We start from the raw sequence: 20,803 nt of genomic DNA, 5'->3' as shown, positions 1-20,803 counted from the left end.
CTGAAACGCAGCACTGTCTTTCTATTGGTGTCATGATGATGATGGTAACGGCAGCATTAAGGCTGGTTAATGCTTGCCCCTTCGATTCCTGTGAGTTTAGTGGTACAGAATATGGCACGTGCATACACCTGTGCAGCAAAATTTTACGCTTGTGGTGATTTGTTGGAGAGCTAATTCATGTTGGGACATTTCAAAGATGTGCGCCATTGTGGCTTAATAACTAGAGCATTGATGAGGTTGAAGACTGGTTTTATTGGTATAGAAGCTTGAAGTTCAATTGCACAACAATTTAACGGGACACAAAGAAGGGAAATACACACAGCAGAATGCTCTGCTGTGTGTGTTACTCTTCTTTGTGTGCCGTTGAATTGTTGCGCGATCCAACTTCAAATAGAGCATTGGGCTTCTTTGTTCTTTGGTGCAGGACCGAGGAAGTGTGAGCTATTCGACACCATGCCAGTGCCTTGCCACACAATTATGGAAGTCTGAAGGTTTCCAAACAAAGCTTTGTTTCACATCCACCTGCTCATGTAATACAAGCACTGATTGAAAGAACCGTCATACAAAAATAATGGTGAAATTAATGGCCTTTGAAAATTTGTATGTTGACACTAATGACTAATAGAAGCCACACCGAACTCGACAATTGTACTGGACAGAGCAGTTTGTTTCCTATGTGAAGCACAAGCTTCCATTACATGCTGTGCAGACAACCAAGCTCAGTTTGTTTTAACGTGGTTCACAACATTCACTGTAATCTGTTTTTGATTCTAAAGAAGTGCCAAACTCCACTTCTTTTTCAAGGATGTCATGGAAATATTTGGCGAGATCTTTTTACAGCCCCTCATAATGGAAGTGTGGCCAGCCAGCTTTGCTTGGGTGCCTTTATAGATTTCTGCTCCTGATCATTGTGCGCTATCAAGTTGCTAAAGTCTATGCAACCAGTGCAAGGCATTACGTGATTCTATAGTCGGATACAACTTTAGGAGGCCGCAGAATCTGCACTTCAGTGGCAGGCGAACACAAGCCTAACCAATGGGCACACACTCTACACTGACGTCGTGCCGCTGGACGCACTAATACCCGCTCATTGGAGAGGGACTATTTCTTTAGACGTGGAGGCAATGGGCAGCTGCACTTTGGTCATCTGGGCGGGGCCTCTCCTGTCTTGTGAAGTTGTATCCGACTAGAGGATGCCGCTTTTCATACAACACAAAAGGACAAAGTGTACAATTATTTGGCCTATGAAATGGATACATCACAAGTGAGCTATGCATGGGCTTAAGCTGTGTGAAAATTAGTACATGCAAACATATGAGATTGTTAAAGAATATGTGGTATCGAACATGCATGTAATGGTACGTTTAAATCGGGGAATGTTGCATTCATATGCACAGTCTATAGGTGATAGCATTATTAAGCTCATGCCATTTCCTGTCTTTTCATTGTGAAATACACACACCATTCATCTTGTGGCTAATCAACACCCACTCTATTCTTGCACATAGAAAGAACAAACAGCACAGTGATGTATATGCTGCATTAGTGTCTTTTTCATTTACATGGTCCAAGAGTGGCACAGGTTGTCTTACGTTTTTGCCCGTTTTGAAGAGACACCAAGTGCATGTTACAAGTGTCCCAATATGCACAGCACAATGTTTACTGCAATAATTTTATTCATGCTCTTGAATAATAAACAAAATAATAAACTGAAAGCTCCTTTATAAGGTGTGTTCTGGGGGCTCGACTGGAGAGCAGTGAGGGCACTGCTCCTACTGTTGCAGAGCAGCCCTCTGGACCTTGCCACACTCTCAAGTGCACGTGCCTGGCGCTCGCCTACTGCCACCAGGTGGTTGAGTGCTTCCAGCAGCAGAATGTTTTGCTGCAAAAAAAGTGGATTGTTGGAATGAATCAACCGCATATAAACCATTATTTACAAATAAAAATGCTCATTGCACTATTGGTACTAAATGCCCTTAACTGTGGAAGCCTTTAGTGTATGCATAATAAAACAATTTGTCGGGACAACGTTGCTTTATTTTTCATAACGGGTTGTTTTTTTCAGAGCCAATTGTAACGTTTATTAGTGTGCCAACAGCTGAGGTGTCCTCGCACCCTCACGAGTCTCTACTGTCAGCGCCACAAACCTATTTTTCTTCACTGCAAAACCAATGCCGCTCCCTACAATGCCGTCTTATGCGAGCTGATTGGATCCTATGCCTACAAACATCATATTTTTGTCCCATTACGCAATTTTCTACCATCCTCGGCTGCAGTTCTTGACATCCATTCTGTCACGCTTATGTAATCACCTGTTATAAATTGGCAACAAGTGATTGAAGACGTGCATGGCCTGCCCGCCGATTCCATTTTTTTTTCTTAATCTCAGCTAGCATATCAGTTGCCACGGTTTACTACGCCACTGTCTTCCTGCCTTAATGCTATCTCCAACAATTTTTGTTACTTCGATTTCTGCACAGTCCTCGACTTCTCAAGTTTCTTTGTTAACCTCCAGGTTTATGTGCCATATTGCATAACCAGTAGAATGTAATGATTCTAAACATTTTTCAAGGATATCGGTAATGTGGCGATCACGATTCGGGAATGCCTCCCATGTGCTGTTCAAACCATGAAATTTTTGTATAAGTTTCCTGCTTTACATCAGTACCTGCTATTGATATTTCACCTGGATAAAGATACTCTTCCATAGATTCTGCTGGCTGAATGTCACTGATGAATTTCTGTTATCTCACCAAGTTAGTGAAGGTTACCTTTATCTTTTCCATATTTTCGCGGGCCCACGTACATGTAAAAGCACGAACACTCATTGGTTCTCAATGCCTTTTTTAAACTGCTGGACATTCAGTTCGTTACTACGATAGTGACTTAATCCGTGCACTATTATTATGCTAAATATGAAACAGTAGAAATATACTTATCTGCAGTTTGTCGATGTCTCCTTCACTGTGTTGGTTGCGAGATCCATCATCGGCACCACCTCCTTGTCGCATCTTAGCTATATCGGCTGTCTTCCTTTAGCACAAGCTATGCAATATTCGTGACGCTCGCAGTCACGCAGATGGGAGGAACTCAGCGCACTCACAGAAGCAGCACCGGATAAGTTGTTTGTTCAGGATTGTGCCGGGAACAGTAGGTGCGCGTTGCGATCTGTAAAATCGCCTAAGCTATTGGCAATCTTTTGGGGTGCACGGAAATATTGCTCACGGAGGAACAGAACTATCCAAGAAACAGTGGTCATCGTCGAGCCTGATCACTACGACGCGCACTGCAAGCTCGTTGTACGAGTTTGTTTACACTGGGCTTCAATGTTTAGCCGCCATGCTCGCCCGATGAATGTATGTGATGACGCCACCACAGCGTTCCCTCGTGGTATAATGCGAAGCGTACTAAATAACAAATTAGTCGAATACACATTCAGTCTACATCTTGTAAGCTTTAAAATGCTTTTAAACCACGTTAAACTAACTAATAATATTGTACTAAATGCATTTGTTTTATAACTCGCTTGTGCGTGTAATGCACTCAGTGGAACGACAAACAAGTGAAAGAAGGCACGACCATGCACCGACGGTATGATCACGTGAGCCCCTATTTGTCGACCGCCCAGAAGGCAACGCCCAAGGAATGATAGCCACCCAGAGTGAATATAGATAAACCAATGAAACTGGAGGCTTGTGGAAAGATAAACTGTGTCTCGGTACCATTTGTGCTTTCATCTTGGGGTGTCGCCAGAGCTCGTGAAGATCCCGAGTTTCGCCAAACTCGGCGCATCCTGCATAGCACCCCAGGTGCGCAAGCAGCAGTCGTCATATCGGCAGCACCAACTTACTTACAGGCTCCCTGCTATAAGATACGAGGCTGTCGGCGTTGTAAGTCAAAGGATGGGCAGGTATATGAATTCATTATTTCGCACTAGAGACCTGTTTGAATTCTTCCTTTCTTTCTTTCTTTCTTTCTTTCTTTCTTTCTTTCTTTCTTTCTTTTGTTTTAGCATTTGAAGCACAACTATTTCACCCTTTGTAGCGAAGCTGGCGTGAAACTAACTTTGAATGCTGCAACATCATCTAGAATACCTTTAAATGCAGGTGAAATGCAAGTAGTCAGATGCAAGCCATAGCTTGAATCGGTGCAGAAGAAAGCTGCTAACGCGCCGTGGTGGCGTAGCGGCTTTGGCGTTGCTCTGTGAATTAAGCCCCGGGGCACGGGTTCATATCCCGGCCGTGGCGGCCGGGTTTAGATCTGTGCGAAATGCAAGAACACCGGTGTACTGCGCATGTTAAAGAAACCAAGGTATTCAAAATTATTCCGGAGTCCCCCCCCCCCCCCCCCCCCTACATAGTGTCTCATAATCAGGTCGTGATTTTGGCACGTAGACCCCAGAATATTATTTAATTCTCGCTAATCGAGCGTATCTGACATTAAAACTCGAATTGGCCTTCCACCGATATACAAAAATATGCCGTCTTACCGTCTTGTGTAACTTGTATCACATACCAACAACGTACTCCCGCAAAATATAACACCGACTCGAGATATCTTTCCGCGCATTAATCATGAACCTCTGTCTAGCTTGCCCTGACTTTTCCTTTCCTATATTTTAAAATGAATTATTGGAACCGCCTTCCGAAGTTACGTTGCTGAGATAATCGACCGCGATGGTGCTGTTGGTCAACTGAGAGATGTTATTTGCGCCGGACTGCTGTAATCTGAGCTAGAAGGGTGAGCAGTAAGCATACAAACGCATGTTAAATTCCAGGAACTAATGTTAATCTCGTGCACTGCTAATTTACGGCTTATGGAAACCTTTATGTTCACATTTTCTGCCTCTTTATTTCTTGAAGCTATATTAGAAGCTGCATTAATTGTTCTTCTGTTTAAGAGCTCTGTGGCGCTAATGCTTATTTTTTTATCATGCGTATTCTCTGTTCTTTCTTTCCTTCACTGCTTTCTTGATAAATTTTGAATAAATGTTATTTCATTTCTGTGTAAACTGTACCTCAACCCCCCCCCCCCCCCCCCTCTTCCCACCTACACCCACTTCCGTAGAAGCCTAGGGCAGGTAAAAAATATGAAGAGAGATTATCACTAATTTAGCTCTTTATATAGATAACACTGTATACTCAGTGGCTATGGTGTTAGGCTGCTGAGCACGAGGTCGCGGGATCGAATCCCGGCCACGGCGGCCGCATTTCGATGGGGGCGAAATGCGAAAACACCCGTGTACTTAGATTTAGGTGCACGTTAAAGAACCCCAGGTGGTCGAAATTTCCGGAGTCCCCCACTACGGCGTGCCTCATAATCAGAAAGTGGTTTTGGCACGTAAAACCCCATAATTTTTTAAACACTGTATAAGCAAGAGTTTTCCTTTTTCTTTTTGCTTTTGTAACTGTATTGCCTACTAAGTGCAGAGGATATACTTATATTAATATATAATTATATTTTGTTTGAACAAATAAAATAATAGATGTTTATTGAGAGTTACAGCGGCGTTCCCAATAAAAAAAAGAGGAAACAAGATTAAGATGCGCTGCATACTTGAAGATGGTGCAGTTGCTTGATTGATCTTGGAGGAAGCATTTTCGCTCTGCATAATAAAATTATGCACATACTGAAACTGCAGCGCCGTCTCTGGAAATCAGAGTTGCTCGTGCGCTATGGTGGCAAAAGCAATACAAGGAACGATTCTTAAGATTTCAGTCATGGGTAGGTTGCAATATCAACGACACGAAACTTTTCTAGAGGGATGTTTCTTAATCATATATCTTTTTTTTTTCAACTAGTGTTGTTAACAGCCCGCGTTCCCGCGCTTATCTTCGTCCTGCAAAAGCACTCTATACAGCATTGTGACCCGTGCATCTCTGTATCCGACATTGACGAAAATAAGACGGTGTAAGGCGATGTGACAACACGAACGGGACATAAAAACACTGCATTTACATGTAACTGTGCCCGATGATACGATATTTATCAGGTGAAACAAAAAAGAAAAGCGTATGAGTGGCCGGGGGTATATCCGATTTACATAAGTGGGTTTGTTTACACTGATAGCGCTAAATTTCAGGGGGTTTATTTATTCATTTTCCTTAAAGCTACACTGAACGCGTGGGAATCTACAAATCTATTCGCGTCAGCTGCTTACGCCTATATAAACACGATAAATTAAATCTGTTGCAGCAGCACAGGGTACAGTCAGAATTTTAATTCGCCAAATGCAGTCAGCAAAGCCACAAAAAAAGTCAGGCTCCGCACTCAACTTTTCTGTCTTTCTTCGGCATATCGGTCCCAAGGCAATGCGTCGCTCTCCCTAACATCTTTTCCTCATCGTTTCTTCTCGTCTCAGCTGTATCTCGGGCGAATATTAGTTTTGCCCTCTCTCGAGTGACTCGGCGATTCCCACATACACACGCTACTGTGCTTGGACATCCCTAGTGCAAAGCTCCTCATGTAACAGGCACGACACGCACGGCGTTCGTCGCCGATGTCTCTCGTAGATAACAGCTGCAGCACGGCGGCGTGCACGGCGCCGAAATGCCGCACCGGGCGCGCGAGGACGATGACCGAGTTGAGTTGAGTTGAGTTGAGTGGTTGTAGGCTACTGGTGGGATTAGCCTTGCAGTAGCTGCCGGCAATTGCTCCACCGTAGCGACACTTAAAATACATAAATCATATAAATCAGACACAGACCTCACAACTACGCATAGTCACTCTTAAGGTCACCATGTGGAGGCCAAATCCGTGTCCTGCAGGTCATTTAAAAGAAGGCGAGAAACCTCCTTCCTATCTAACTGGTTCCCGCGCGGGAAAACAATGTCCTGAAGAGAACTGTGATTTGCGCGACCCGCTCAAGAGTGTCAAGAGCTGCGGACGCGTTGACCAAGACGGGAGCGCGTGTGCCAAAAAGAAAAGTACCGGCCATGGTGATGAAAAGAGATAATAATAAACGCGTCACTACTCAGTAAAACGTGTAGTGTGCGGAGATCCCTGGTATCCGCTGTGCGCCCAATTAAAATCGCATTCGTATTATAGCACGGTCCATACGCGTACGGCCTCTCAGCGTGCGTATCACCCACCACTGCAGGTGTTTCCCGCTGCGATAAAGAGATGTGCGTGCTTCGCCTCCAGAGCATTCGAACGTCCTATACGCTCTTCAGCTCCGATTTAATTATGCGCGGAGAGAGAGAGAGAGAAAGGACGGGTCGGAATGAGGCGTCCAAGTTGCGATATCCATGTCTCGAACTGTGCTTCTGTGTCCGCGCGAGAATTCGGCGCTCGTTATATGTCTGTGCGCGAAATCGCCTCTCTCTCTCTCTCTCTCTCTCTCTGCCGCGTTTTATTTGCCCTATCTTTTGCAAAGAGGGTACATGTGTATATGTGCGTATGTGTGTGCGCGCGCGCGTCATCGATGCACAGCGTTAAAAACATCCTTAAAAATCAAGCACCAAGTAGCCTATAAAACACGTCCTTGCACCTAGTAAGATACTATATCATATATAGGGAAAACACGGTGAAGGCGGGATATGGAAATTCAAGACGATGAGCAAAACGAGAACAAGGTGAAAGCAGGCGCCAACGTTTCGACAACTGGACTTTCTTCTTCAAGGCGACATATGCTTTCCTCACCACAGTATATCATCTATAGCTGATATAAAACGGTGTGCATAAAATGTGCCAGTATCAAATATTAAAATAGACGAAACTGTCTATCGCATTCGTAGCATGAAAGTGATGTTAGCAGCTTCGTCACGAGTCATGGGAAATAGAGAGACGCAACTAAGTGTGAAAAAATATTGCGAAGCGTGTTTAATTGTGATGTTTATCATTTTTCTTTCGCCGTATATTATCACTAGCGTTGGTGACATTTGGGCTTTGATCGGACGCTGTCGTAACTTGGCATGTGTTGCCGCGGCATATCTAATTGCTATGAACTGAAAGTACAGAAGACATGCATAATTAAAGAGTTTTTTTTTTTTTTTTTAAGTTGTGTTTTGCACTTTGTGGCCCTATGTGAAATTTTGTAAACCACCGTGGTTGCTTAATGGCTATGGTGTTGGGCTGCTCAGCACGAGGTCGCGGGATCGAATCGCAGCCACGGCGGCCGCATTTCGATGGAGGCGAAGTGCGAAAACAACCATGTACTTAGGTTTAGGTGCATGTTAAAGAACCCCAGGTGGTCCAAATTTCCGGAGTCCTCCACTACGGCATGCCTCATAATCAGAAAGTCGTTTTGGTTAAAACGCGATATATATATATATATATATATATATATATATATATATATATATATATATATATATATATATATATATATATATATATATATAGAGAGAGAGAGAGAGAGAGAGAGAGAGAGAGAGAGAGAGCTCAAAATACTTAATTGAATAATAAACGCAATACACTCAGTATTTTTACTTATTTATGTTACAGCATATATTTCCGCATACAAATTGTAGCTGGTGAGTTCGCACGGCTTGGAACGAATTCTCAGGACTACACCAGTTTCGCGATAACTTTCAAAGTGTCCGACAAAATGCATAGGTCTTCCAGTTACTTTGATGCTTCAGTGCAAAGTAATTGAAACAACAGTGCATTTTTATACCGCAAGTTTAACGCCTCATATCTCGAAACCTGCGTATTTCTAGTTTCAGTAATAGCGAGTTTCAATACATGCAGTTTTGGGAACGTATAAAGGCAATCTTTTTATGTGTATACAGCAAGAGTTTGGCGCGTCTCCCCTCATAGGGACTCTATAAGGGGAGTGACCCCGGCTAAAGATTTTTTTTTTTTTTTTGCTATGAGCTGGTTTCCTAAACAAGACCTTCTATATATAGGGGATGATTTTCTATGCTCCCAGTCACGCGCAAGCGCACTTAATCATTAGTGCACGCACACTTGATCACCACTCCAGTCACCATCTGGAATAGGGCTGCCCGCGCGGGCACACGCAGGCTTGTTTCGTGAGAAGTGGTTCTTGTAGGGAAAGGAGGAAAGACTGGCACTATCCTCTGCAACCCTTGCAGGAGCACGGCTCAGCGCCAGCAGGGCGAAGGATATGGGAGTGAAGGAGATAGAAGGAGGGAGAAAGGTAGAGAGTCGCCATGGCAGCAGCATAGTAGCCCGGCCTGGAAGGCCCAGTGGCTTCGACCGGAGGAGTGGACTGGTGATAGACCATAGGAGGTGGTCCAGCAAAAGCGAAGTTGAGGCGGATCAGGAGGCCCGAGGTGGTGAATAGCCGCTAGGCTATTCGACTTTGAAGAAATTTTCTAGAGTCTCGCCGAGAGCCCCGACGAGTCGAGGTACTCGATGACACTTGTTTCGTGACGCGACAGCTGATGATGGCAAGCGAACAGCAGCCGCAAGCACGCATGGCAAGAACAGGCTGAGCGATACCGCGGCCGTTCGTTGAACTTGTCGCCGGCAGACCCCGGCAATAGATGGCTGCCACCTGCGAGGACTAAAACTTCTTGTCTTATACTGTGCACAAGACCAACAGAGAAGAGGCTAAGACACGCGAGCGCCATTCATGTCCTATCAACATGCCCAAACAGACACTTTTGTAAAAGGAGGCATACAGATCCCGCGCATTGCGTAGATCTCAGTCATTAGGTACAGAGTATATATATATATATATATATATATATATATATATATATATATATATATATGTTCGACTGAGCGTCCGTGTATGCAGCGAGTCGAGCAACACTGCGTCCAAGGTACATTCGGTTCTCTGCCCAAGCGAAGCTGGCCTAAGCTGCTCACGCCCGCGGGTGCAGCTTTTGCGGACGTGTGTAGGCGTGTTCCTTTCGTTTTCCAGCTTGTTTACGTTGTCGACCGACACATTCCTGCGCGCGGCGAGCGCGCACCACGCTTTGCACAGTCCTGCAGTGAGCGCTAGAAATGCCATGTATAGCGAAAATTATGTGTTGTGATCGCGAAAGGTATAGCGCGACAACATCAGCGCGAGAAATAACGAAATGAAAGAAGAAAAAAAAAAGGACGACGAGCGTACGCATAAAGCTATAGTGAGAGCAATATTTCCTTGCTATAAGGCAATCCTCCCGTCTCCCCAAAGTTATACTGGCGCTGAGAGCTAAGCAAAAGAAAGCTGCTAACCTTGGCGATGTATAAAGAAAATATAAGGCATCCGGAGGCAACTGTGGCGCGTGCTTTTTCATGTGCCTATAGCGACGAATGTCGAATATACGCAGTCCGTGCGATGAACGTCCACCTGTTGGTATTGCGCTGGCTGGCTGGCTGGCTGGCATGTCCACCTGTGCAGCATTGGATTGGCCCGCGCACATGCGCGCCTGTGTTTGCGCATGTCTCTTCGCAAATGACCGAACTTCCCATTACCTGCCGCCCAGTTGCTATAGACGTTCTTCGCAATGACGCAACGGCGGGTGGCGACGCCGCGTTCAAGTTCTCGCGCCAGCTTGCCGCGACGTCCGGCGCTTGGGGTTCCGGCGCGAAATTTAACACACTGAACGTTTGGCCTTCATTACTTCTTCTAATAATGCACCTCTTACTGCGAACTTAACGAAGATTGAGTTTTGAAAGCATAGTTTATCAGTTTAAACTGATTTAGGGTTGTTTCGTTTTATTGTCCCTTTAGAATGTACCGCGGGTAGCAGAAATTAATTCGGAGCCCCCAGCTACGACGTCTGTCATTTCCCATGTTATAACCCCGTAAATTTTTTTTAACCGCATAAACCGCCTTAGAGTGTTATAAACCCCACACATCCATCAATGTGCATGTTTATATACGAATACTTGCGCTTATGTGAAAGGCACGAAACGTGTATGGAACGAGTGGTGCAAATAGGGGTTGTTATTATTTGACGAAACCTATTGAAGCGCAGCTACGTGTAGTGTGCAGTCTAGACTTGTGTTTTGCAAGGGCGAACAGAGAGAGAGAGATAGAGGCAGAGAAGGAAAGAAGGAAAGGCAGGGAGGTTAACCAGACTGAGTCCAGTTTGCTACCCTACACGTGGGGAGGGGAAGTGGGAGTGAAAGAGAGAGAGAAACATGAGGGCGAAGGAAAACATACAAATATGTCTCCTGCCACATGAATGGGACGCACAAAGTCCACCCTCTATCACCTTTTTTTCTATGTTACCGTTACAGTTCTGGGGAAGTTTATTTGTTCTCTCAGGCTGTTGTGGTATAGCAACAATATCAAATAAAATTTAGACGACGACTGATCATAAGGTAATCGGGTTTTGGTGAATGAGAACGCTGAAGTAAATGTGGTACAAGTCAGGAAAAAAAAAAGATTTAATAAACTGATCCATGCATGTTTTCACCATCTGCAAGTTAAGTGCTAAAAGTGGAATACTTAACAGAAAAATAACCTTCGTGGACTTTACCTTCAAAAGTATACTTTGAATTTCATGCGTGACTGCCCTATTCTATCACTCGTCAGGAAAAAGTTGACAGATGCCTCAGCCGTCTATCACAAGTACGTCTTTTATTCATCAGTCCGGGATACTATAGAGCTAAAGTGATCAGTCTCTATAGGCGCGGTTACGTTGTCTTTATTGACTTGGAGAAGGTTTGTTATGACGCAATGCCAACACAAGAGGCAAGCTGTCTTAGAGAAGTAAGAACGCTGTGCACAAACACCGCTGGCTAACAAAGAAAGCGCATAGAAAAGCAAATACATGTTCGCAGCTATAGAAGAAACTTGAAGATTTAAGAATTGAGAGTGCTGCTGCGCTAACGGTCGACCAATAAGCCTATTCGTGTTTAACATGGTGATATGGGCAGTTAAGGACATAAGCAAAGCCTTAGGATATCACACGATTTAAATACTTTTAATTCAGAGTCATCCTTGTACGCAAGGTTGAACGAGCATGTAAAAGCGGAGGCACACATATTCTGTTATACGAATGGACAAGAGCACGTGTCCAGTGTCACAGAGTCACATGGAAGTCATGTAGTGTCAAATTGATGGCGCGCATACAGGCACGCACGCACACACACACGCATAGGCCGCACACGTACTGCAATGGTATGCCTCTATAGTAAGATGGCGACCAGTGGTCGTACCTGCTCATCTTGTGTGACGCGACGATTAAAACATGCAACACTGATGGCACAAATAGTGTAAGATAAAGGAGCGTGTGGCAAGACTTTTTGTGGGAGAGGTGGTTGAAAACTTCTAAGGTTTTTGTAGCGAAAATGGTGCCGTTAGACAGGTTGGATTAATGCACTGAAACGGTTTGCGTTCCGCTTGCATACGAAAGTTGCTTGTGTCCAAGCTAAACCCAAGCAGATCTTATGCTATTGAGTTTGTATATGCAAGCTGTTTGCGCTCTTTACTATGACCCGCCGTGGTTGCTCAGTGGCTATGGTGTTGGGCTGCTGAGCACGAGGTCGCGGGATCGAATCCCGGCCACGGCGGCCGCATTTCGATGGGGGCGAAATGCGAAAACACCCGTGTACTTAGATTTAGGTGCACGTTAAAGAACCCCAGGTGGTCGAAATTTCCGGAGTCCTCCACTACGGCGTGCCTCATAATCAGAAAGTGGTTTTGGCACGTAAAACCCCATAATTTAATTTTTTACTATGAAACTTGGGCCAGACTAGTTTAGCCTTGTTAACGGAGCTTTCAGCATGCGCAGTCTTTGTGAAATGCTTCGTATCCACGTCGTGCGATCCACATCGCCGGACCGCCATACTGGGACCCTGTAAATCTTTAGTAACTGCGATGTCGTGGAGATTTAGAGCGGCAGCGCTAATGTTTTTGTGGTAGGCAGGCTACTGGAGCCCAGTACCATGACCCGGAGACAGAACTTGTCATTCACCAGGGGCCTCCGAAACTCGCGACGCATACTGTGCGTCTTAGTATGAGAGCATGCGCACACGTTTCGTGGATATACAATGGACCGCCATTTACTGTATTTCTGCAACGAAATGAATCCTTGAACACAGCTTTTACTTGTGAGAAGTCCATCTGGCACTCATGGGCACACTCTAATTTTGTATGTACTTGCGTATTTCGAGTGAAAAAACACGCAGGTAGCGCTGACAGTTTCGTTAGACAAGGCGATATACGACGTTAGCAACCAACTGACAACGTGTTAGGGCCCAAAACGGCAGACTTTGCTGCAGCGAACGAGCCTGCATTCCCGAATCCCTCGCGGCGCCCGTTCGCGCGCCTACAGTTGGCTTCGCTGCCTACTGCCAGAGATCGTCGACAGTTGCGCGCAACTCGATTCCGATCTGGTCCCGACCGGTTCTCTCATTGCCCTCGCTATTTTCTTTTCTGCGCTTTTCTTATTTTCTTCGTCCCTCTCTTTACATCAGCGCCCTGACAATGGTGTGATGAAGAGAAGAAAGAAACAAGCAAAAGAAAAGAAGAAATAAAAGAGCTGCGCCGCAAACGCAGAGCTGGGAAACAGGGCTGGTCTGAGAGGGAGCACAGCCGGCGGAGAGGGAGAGAGAGGGAAACCACGTGGCGAGAGCGAGAGGTGGAAAGAAAGATGGCGGGCGTCGTCGTCTCTTTAAAAATGCACGGCTCCTCCCTCGCGTTTTGAAGCGGGGCGGAGCGATCGCGGCGGCGTTGACGCGCAGCGTCGGCCGCCGCCGAAGGGCGAGGGAACGGCGGCGCACGAGTGAGTGACGGGGAGGATCGCGGCGCCGGGCTCGCTCGCTGCCCGCCGCGGCATAAGGAGAAATGGAGCGCGCGGAGACATAATCGACAACGGCGACCGGTGTCTCACTCCCCCTCCACTCACTCACCCACTCGCTCGCCCAGGAAAAAAACAAGCAGCGACGGTATAGAACACGCAATCGCAATGGTGGCCGCGGTTGTGACACTCTCGCAGACACCCACTCCCGTTAAGAGTGAAGTGCCGACCGATTTTTGGCTGTAGGTAATACAGAGAGCACGTTGTGGACTAGGACGGACGCCGGGCGAACGTGCTCGATTTTCTTCTTTTTTTCTTCCCCCCGTTGTTCTTATTCTTGAAGGCATTTCATGTTGCAGGTGACAGTGCTAAGCCCTTCTTCTGTTTTGTTGTTTTAGTGAGCGACTACAAGAGGGCGTACGAGCTATAACCTACCGGAGATATTTTGTTGTTGTCTTAAGCGTGCAGACGACATATCCATGACGTACTTACGAGTGCAGATAAGAGATGCCCACAGAAAGGAACAATAAATAAATGGAGATGTCGTGTCGTCCATTCACTGTGCTTCTTTTCTCACCTTTTCGCAAGTGACGTCAAGTACATCGGACTTAGGCAAAATACTACACGTAAAGAGAGAGAGAGAGAGAGAGAGAGAGAGAGAGATTTTAAAAAATGGACACGTAGGAGGCTGTGGCTTCCTTGTACGTATATACATTGCACTACTTATGTAGCTGCCATCATGCGTCATGTAGCCCGTAGAGATATAAAGAAAGAAGAAACAAAAAGGAAGGAAGGAAGGAAGGAAGGAAGATACTGTGGAAAGCGGTGGGTTTGACCTAAATGCTCCTCTTGAAGGCAAAGTGTTTGGCGACTTCACAAGGGTTTGACGCATATACTTGGGATCTGCGTATCTATCTGACATCTTGGTCAAGGAACGATCCTTTCTCGCCTTCAGAACGTCGTATCGAGTCGTAAAAGGTATAAAAATGTAGGTATCAATGAGTCTGGAAGCCAGAATTAGTAGCAAGGTAAGTAAAATTAATGATACGGTCCGTAATTAGCGCCAATATAGGAGAAAATTAACCACATTGAATCATAGGCTGCACTATCTCCGGAATGGGCCCTACTGGCCTCTTGGTCAAAAAATAAAAAAAGAAGGAAAGAAAGAAAGGCCTATAAAGCAAGGTCGATGTGAATGAAGATAGCGTCGACCTACGTGCGCATAAAAAAAAAGTTTCATTCTATGATCCCGTGTTCCGGCTATACTCCCCGATAGATGAACACATTTTTCAATCATCTGCGCGCGTCTCGTTGAATGTTACAGACATCCTCTCTGTTTCATAGCAACATGCACATATAAAGAAAAGGTTCATCAAGGCAGCCCAATTGCATCGCTAGATTTCTTTCACCATTTTTATAAAAAACAGTGTTTCACTTCATTTCTATTTACGAGGGATGTTGGGCTTACGTCACTTTTGCACATCGAAGTTTTCTACGCCAGCCCACCGCCTTCATAAATCAACGTAGTATACAGTTAACTCGAGCACTGCTAGTTTTTCGCATGCCAATGTCAATGTACAGTAGCATTTGAAATCCTGACGGAACGGCAGCCGGTTTGCAATGCTCACGTTGCTGAGCTTGTGTATGTCAACACATACTTAGCGTTTCTGCGTACGACCGTTTCTATATATATGAAAATTTAGTCAATACAACTGCTCATTCCGGAACACATGAACACGATTGTCACGACTGGTGACAATCGCCGAAGACATATTTTTATTGAAGAAACCAACTATGCATCTCCTTACAGGAAGCACCTGTATATCACTTCTGAAACGCTTTCAGAGCCTACGACTGCAGATTTTAGCATCGATACTGTATACAAACGATAGACTGATGTCTTGTGTTGCGGGTGAATGTTGATTGGTGCGTTGCTGGTGGTCATGCATGCATGCTTTGTTTGTCGCTGCACGCTTTCTTATAGCGAAGCTGTATATGGCTAGCCGATTCGTCCGTCCGTCCGTCCGTCCGTCTGTCGGTCGGTCGCCTGTACGCCGAAACCTCCTCCGGGGCAACCCCATTCGCATGCGCGAAAAAGAAAAGAGAGCAAGAGAGGCGCGCGATTAGCCGGCATTGTGTGCATATAAGCCGCCTAGAGCGGGCAGCCAGTGGTGTATTAGAGTAACAGTATGAGTGCAAAGAAGAGGCAATTGTGGTCGAGGACACCAGAACATTAGGTGCTGTAAGGAGGCTACAGGACATTTGGAGGCATATACAGGATTGAGCCAGCTGACATTAGACAGGGAGAATGCCTAGACCTGTTTACTCCGATCGATGACGTCAGGCTACCTGGCCCGAAATTTCCATCGATAAGGCTGGCGTCCCCATTAGTTGAATGGCAGTCGGACCAGGTAACGTGACGTCATGGATCGGAGGGAAAAGGCCTTGTGCTATCTAGGTGGTGTTGGATTAGCTGCGCCAGTAGCGACGTCGTTGCTCTCCGGCTCCGAAATGGGTAGGCCCCGCGTCATACGTACTCCCGAGGAGCAAGCAGCTTTCGATTAGCAACGCCGCGAGCAGAACCGGGAACGAGCTCGTCTACGCCGTGCCGACGCTGCAGCCCGGGCATAAGAACAGGCTCGCGCAGCCGAGCGCAAGCAGCAACTGCGTACCGAGGATCCGGCAGCCTGCCAAGCCGTCGTTAATGAGTCGTCGGATCAACACAGTGGCAAACACCGGGGCCGCACGTTTCAGCTTCGCTGGTTAACCATCTGTACGGAGTACTTGGGCGATGATTTTTTTTTTCTTTTTTTTGTTTAACCTCGCGTGCGCCCTTGTGTTATGCTGCAGTCACAGTTGCTGAAAAATATCTCGGAATGGCAGGCGTTGCCTGTAGTCGTGCTCGTTTGTCCCGTCGTGCGCGCTCTTTCTTGTGTCTGTGTTTGTTTCATGCAGTTCGCTTTAGGTTTGATACGCACTTGCTTCTGCGAATAAAAGAAAATAAAAGAAAAGAATAAAAGAAATAAAAGAAAAGAAGGCACGGGCAGATATGATATATTTGCAATAATATATGCCGAGTTGGGCTAGTTGGTTGACGTTCACGTTTAAAATTAGATTGAAGCGCACATAAGGCGGGGACAACTTCCCTATCTGTGTCTTATGTGCGCTTCAATCTAATTTCAAACATGAAGATATGATAGATCTTAGCTTAAACTTCGCTTTTTCTCTGTATATTTATTTTATTTAGGATACGCACACCATTAAACTCCACCACCTTTTGGTTGTGCTCATGTCTGAAAATAAAAATGAAAGTGCTTTTTAAAATGCCACGAAAGCTCGAAAAACACCGCCAACGGCGAGGTAGACATGCATGAGCACGAGCACTCCACGCGCTCTGTATTTTTTTTTTTTATCATGGACATATTTCAGTAAATACAGGCTATACGCAGAACAATAAACTAAATACATGGGCTTGCGGAAATTTCCACGGGCTTCTGTTCTGTGTCACAGTCTATGTATTTACCGGCATTTGTACCGATGAATATAAACATATATAGGGCTTGTCCTCACGTTTTCCTTCCGTTGTTTCGCGCGCTTTCTTTCTTTTTTGTCCGAGTACGGCGTTGTCCACACTGGCCTAGCGGTATCATTGCCGTATTTAACTGTTTCGCTCTCGACATGACCAGTTATCGATCGCTTGCTTGGAGGCAGGAGTGCCTACAGCTTCTTCCGTATATAGGAGCCCTTGCGTGGCATGCAGCGTTTCGGAAAACGATGTAATATATATATATATATATATATATATATATAGTTCTGAACATTCTCGACTCGACATGATGCACGCTTGGAGTTATCTCCCTTGGACACGCATATCATTTCACTTGCGGTAGTCGACGTCGTTGGTTCGCCGTCGCCAGAACCTGCCACAGGCATGTAGCTATAGCTCCGCACCACTGCTTCTTCGTAGCACTCGCTCCAAGTATGTGTTTAGGGGTGTCACAGCGATGTATCGCTTGTCTTTGTTGTCTTTGGCAATGTTGTACCAAGCCACAATGTCGACAGCGTCCGAACTTGCCGCCATCCGTTGTGCAGTACTTTATGTGCAGCAACACTCATCACATCACTGGGCTATATTCTGTGACTCAAAGGCAGCCCTGCAATCACTCTTATCAGCTCTGCGCCGCAGCCCAAATGAAGAATTGTTAGCAGAGATACGATTATGTTACCAGCAAGCGTTGGACAGAGGCCACGACACTGTATTTCAGTGGCTACCTGGGCACTGCAACATTACTGACAATGAAAGTAATGTTGCATGTGGCAACATTATACTTTCATGTACTTCCATGCACTGTTGCGTGAATGTTCCAATGAAAGTAATGCTGAAAGTAACAAGTAACGGTGCTCGCTCCCTTGGTGTATCAGTGCATCGTTCAAACAAAGCAAATGCGACAATTCGCCAAGCCTAGCGCAGCCTGTATTCCAACAGTTACCAATCCATCCAAGAAAATTCTTGTCTATGCATGACGACATTGCATAAATAGTGTTGCTTGAGATGAGGAATGAAGCAAATGAATAAGCCAAGGGAGAAGAGACGGGAAGGGCCGAGAATACACGTTTCCATCGCAGAGGACCATCCCATCAGCACGTATGTCGCCACAGACATCCTTAAAAATGATCTTCGACACCTCCAGCCTCAACGCCTTGCTTGCCTCTCGGAAGGTAGACCAGAGGCAACTTTTTCGGGCATTGTGGCCTCCTACCGATCCTCTCTTCTATCCGATTTCACACCTGCAGCAAGATCAGCTTGTCCCCCTGGGTGGTGTCTCCGGTAGCCACAAGTGAGTCTTTCCGTTCTAGGAGTTAGAAAGAAGTCCGACTTGCGAACTTCTGCCCTGAATCAAGCCGCTCTACATCTACTGCATGATTCCTACTCCAATCGAGTTCACATTCATACAGATGGCTCTTCGACTCTAACCATCTCTACTGGTGCGGTAGTTGTTTCGTCGACGTCAATCTGCAAGCAGTACAAGATCAGCCACGTCACAACATCGACAGGGTCCGAACTTGCCGCCCTCCGTATAGCGCAGTGCTATATGTGCAGCTACAATCACCAAATCACTATACTGCATTCTGTGACTCAAATGCAGCCCTGCAATCACTCTTATCAGGTCTGCGCCGCAGCCTAGATGGACAATTGGTAGCAGAGGTACGCTTACGCTACCAGAAAGCAGTGGAGTGAGGTCACGGCATCGTATTTCAGTGACTACCTGGGCACTGTAACATCGCTGGCAATGAAAGTCCCGACAAAGCTACTCGTAAGGTACATGGTGAATGTGAAAGCACCGCGATACCATTGTCGAGAACGGATGCAGTGCGGCACCTCAGCGGTCTTGCCCATATTATTGATCTAAGGAAATGGAACACTGCGGAGTTCAACAACGGGCGCCTATGGGCCATGGACCCCCACATGAGATAAAAACTTCTACCCGGTTTTAACCGACGGGAAGAAACGTTAATGTGGCGCCTACAAGTACGAGTTTCTTTCACAAACGCCTACTCATTCCTAATTCGAATGGCGGACAGTGCCAACTGCAGCACATGTGGTGTTGAAGAAATAAACAAACATCTCCTGTGTGACTGTCCGACATGCGAAGATCAGAGGATTGCCGTTCGGACAGCTTTGCGTTACTTAGATGACATGCCGTTCACAGAGGAGAAGATCTTGGGCCCGTGGTCTGGTGCGTCTGCTATGTGCAAGGACACAAAGGCGCCGGTGCATTTCTTGAAATGCACCACTCTCTATGACCGCCTGTGAGTGACTCAGCGATGAACGCTTGTGTATGTAAAAGTACAAAGTGGGAACCTCTCTAATCCTTCTCCTCTTCAAATTCCCTTTTCCAGTGCAGGCTAGCCTACCGGGCTCAGCCTGGTTAACCTTCCTGCCTTTCCCTAATGACTTCTCTCTCTCTCTCTCTTACCCCTCCCTGTCGGCGCTCACACTATAGCAGTTAAAGCAGTCTCGTCTAGTTTTGGTTTGGATATTCCCGTAAATGATGCCGACCAATAGAAGGAGGATAAAAAATATGGAGTTTGACGTAGAAGGTACAGAGGAAAGGCAAAAGAAAAAGAACAAATATTCGCAGAGACTCCTATACCGCCCAATTTCTGGCCGGTCCCCCTGAGTGGGTTGCGCCAGCCGTTACCACATTGAAAGATGATGACGGCTCTGACGTGGCCGCTGTGTATGCATGTCCCAACAATGAACAGGATGTGGACGAAACCGGACGGTACGGATATGCTTAAATAATCACTGAATTTTGCTGGAGTGAGATAGGCTATGACAAATAAAGGTGGGCAAAGGAAGCCGCCATTGAACGAACGAGGCGATAAATAGCGGTTGATATGATTTCAATGCGCAGGGGTGCCGACTGTTGACATTTGAACGGTTGTTGATGACGAAATTTCGGTTTTTGTTCGGTGTGTTTGTGCTTCTTTTTATTGCTATGACTATCACTGCTAACGTAGAGTGTAATAATTAATTATTCAATACTCCCTATATTTATTTTTTTATTTTCGAGGCTTTTACACTGAGCGCTTTCTGTTTCTGCTCCTTGAAGAGATGCACCAGGCCCGATGTCACGGGACAGTGGTTTATTACATAAACTAAAGGAACGAAAAAAAAATCGCGGTTTCACTGCTCCGCAAGTTACAGGAGACATATTTTAGCGCCTCCTTCGGGCTATATATGGCAAAAAAGTCTTGTGCACGTTATAGAACTACCCCTATCTTAAGATGCCACTACTGTAATGTCGATCGCTATGTACAACATACGTACACAGTATACTGTGTCTCACGAAATGCGTTTGAAATTTCATTAAAATATCAAATATGAGATCTTTGAATTATAAAGAAAGAGATTCTGGTGTTTCACGTGCCGAAACTACGATTTGATTAGGAGGCACGCCGTAGTTGGGGACTCTCGGTTATTTTTGTCCCCCCATGGGATTCTTTGACGGGCCCCCAATGCACGGTACACGAGCGTTTTTCTCCCCCATCGAAATACTGTCGCCGTGGCCTGCATGTATTCGATCGCACGCCCTCGGGCGTAGTACACGTGTGTAGTGCAACGCCACGGCCACTACGCCACCACG

The 20,803-nt window shown here is 45.9% G+C and overlaps 2 long non-coding RNA genes across 2 annotated transcripts in view; one reads left to right on the top strand and one right to left on the bottom strand.

The window, feature by feature from the left end:
- Window positions 1-10,334, bottom strand: part of LOC140214086 (uncharacterized) — a 93,225-nt gene extending 82,891 nt beyond the window's left edge. Inside the window, exon 1 of the long non-coding RNA XR_011891004.1 lies at window positions 10,135-10,334. This is a non-coding gene — a long non-coding RNA (uncharacterized lncRNA). The remainder of the gene's footprint in view (window positions 1-10,134) is intronic.
- The window catches only part of LOC129380998 (uncharacterized), a 161,053-nt gene that overhangs the window by 122,776 nt on the left and 17,474 nt on the right, over window positions 1-20,803 (top strand). The gene's annotated exons all lie outside the window — the stretch shown is intronic.

Source organism: Dermacentor andersoni, chromosome 1 (assembly GCF_023375885.2).
Source record: "Dermacentor andersoni chromosome 1, qqDerAnde1_hic_scaffold, whole genome shotgun sequence".
NCBI classification, from domain to species: Eukaryota; Metazoa; Arthropoda; class Arachnida; order Ixodida; family Ixodidae; genus Dermacentor; species Dermacentor andersoni.
This window is presented reverse-complemented; position numbering and strand designations above follow the sequence as displayed.